This window comes from Sinocyclocheilus rhinocerous, unplaced genomic scaffold (genome assembly GCF_001515625.1).
Source record: "Sinocyclocheilus rhinocerous isolate Xijiao unplaced genomic scaffold, SAMN03320098_v1.1 scaffold886, whole genome shotgun sequence".
NCBI classification, from domain to species: Eukaryota; Metazoa; Chordata; class Actinopteri; order Cypriniformes; family Cyprinidae; genus Sinocyclocheilus; species Sinocyclocheilus rhinocerous.
In genome coordinates this window covers 166,518-168,859 of record NW_015631204.1, presented here as the reverse complement: position 1 = coordinate 168,859, position 2,342 = coordinate 166,518, and the positions used below count along the sequence as shown (strand labels likewise).

At 32.6% G+C, this 2,342-nt stretch overlaps 1 protein-coding gene across 1 annotated transcript in view; it reads left to right on the top strand.

The window, feature by feature from the left end:
- LOC107741658 (seizure 6-like protein) overlaps positions 1-2,342 on the top strand; it is a 50,608-nt gene that overhangs the window by 37,539 nt on the left and 10,727 nt on the right. The window lies entirely within an intron of this gene.

Below are 2,342 nucleotides of genomic sequence, written 5' to 3'. Positions count from 1 at the left end.
GCTCGGCTCCAGCGCGGATGAATCTAATGTTTTGAGGAGTATGTGTGGCAGTCAGTCACCGCACTGGTGTGGATATTTACTGTACTTCGCAATCACAGATTCTAGCCTACGTCTTGGAATATGACCCAAATAAGAATTTTCACCGTATATTGCCATCTGAACAAGTAACAAGTCTGCCACGTTTGTTCTGACCAACTGAGGAAAAAAGCATTACCATAAATCTCGCTACCAATGGTGATTAAATCTAAAGATCGGTTAGCTCATATCACATCAAACCGTTCTAATTATTATTATTGTTATACTTTATTCTCAAATGATTAATGTTAACAACATCAGCATTGGTGACTATGAGTATAGTGTGTATTAGCGTGTAGATTTCAATTTTTGCACAGTCTAATCTAATTGTCATACTCTTCGAATTTCATATTAAGAAATTCTTTTAACCTAAAAAGCAAATTATGCTCCCTTCGAACTGGATTTCTTTCAAATACAAATTTTTGTAATCCCAGGCTATCTGTAATCAGAAGCACATTTATAACTGGAATATAATTTAATTTCATTCACATGTGTTTCATAAACACATAATCCTTTCTGGATTACAATCCGCCATCAAAATGATACATTTAATTATTCCAACTGCTGTGAGAAATGGCTATAAACGATGCGCCACCTGCAGGATCCTCACATGCGATAGCCTAGTAGCCGGGACAACTTCTTTATGTTTACAGACGTGACGTAATGACGCAGCGGCATGCTCGAATTTCCCGCGAAAACCTACCCGTACCACTCAAATTAGAAAACATTATTATAAGCTAACCGTTGTGAATCAGGCTAAAGTAAGGCGATAGTTTTGAACACTGGCTGGTTATGTACTTGCTCAAATATTGATTTCGGATCCTTTTTAACCAAAAAAAGTCACGGACTGCAGCTTTAAGGTAGGAAATTTACAAAATATCTTCATGGAATATGATCTTTACTTAATATCCTAATGATTTTTGGCATAAAAGAAAATCGCTAATTTTGACCCATACAATGTATTGTTGGCTATTGCGACAAATATACCCATGCTACTTATGACTGGTTTTGTGGTCCAGGATCACATATCATTATTAGAAATATAACTATATTTATTGTAATTATATACCCAATATTTCATTTCATATTGTAATTAACAAATAAAATTACAATAAACAATAAAATAAAAAATGTGACAGAATAATCAATGTGTATATATATATATTGTTATACTTTATACTTCCGATTCTGGAATCGGAATTGATTTTCGATTCCCAACCCTAATATAGAGTGTGTATATATATATAATGTGCAGCATTTTGTCCAAGCAATAATAAAAGGACACATTTAATTTATAATTTGTCTTGAATCTAATTTTGAAAAAAAAAAAAAAAAATCGTGAATCGAATCGAATCGTGAAATCAAAATCGTGAATCGAATCGAATCGTGAGTTGAGTGAATCGTTACATCCCTAATAATAAATAAAAAATTAAAATAGATATAGATAATTAGATAATTAGATTTATACAATTATATATTGTATGTATATTGTATTAAATAATTATAATAATAATAATTATAATATTCCTGATGTGTATGTAATTTATACTTTATGTGTGTGTGTGTGTGTGTGTGTGTGTGTACGCGTGTGCACATACACACATACATACAAACATATATGTGACCCTGGACCACAAAACCAGTCATAAGGGTCTATTTTTTTAAATTGAGATTTATACATCATCATAAAGCTGAATAAATAAGCTTTCCATTGATGTATGGTTTGTTAGGATAGGACAATATTCGTCTGAGATACAACTATTTGAAAATCTGGAATCTGAGGGTACAAAAAAAAATCTAAATATTGAGAAAATCGCCTTTAAAGTTGTCCAAATTAAGTTCTTAGCAATGCATATTACTAATCAAAAGTTTTGATATATTTAAAGCTGCAGTCCAAAAGTTTTGCCTCTTTGTCGCCATCTCTGTTTGAAAACCTGCAATTGCAGCTGAATTATCTAGCTTGCTTGGGTTGTGAATGGGCGCAGCTCCGGTGCGGATTAAAATAGAATAAATCACCTTTTGAAAATAATTTGACACTTCAAATGAAGATTTGTCGATTACATTGTTACGCCAGCCCAGTAGGTGGCGAAAAGGGGCTGTTGAAATGTATTTGTCTTTGAATCACAAGAGATTCGTTCAAGAATGCGGATTCATCCAGTAATGAAACAAGTACATTTAATCATTAATTCATAAATTACATGTGATTTTGTTTAGTTGTCTAATGTTTTTTCTTCAGAATCATGAGAGAACCACAACTTCCATTGGGG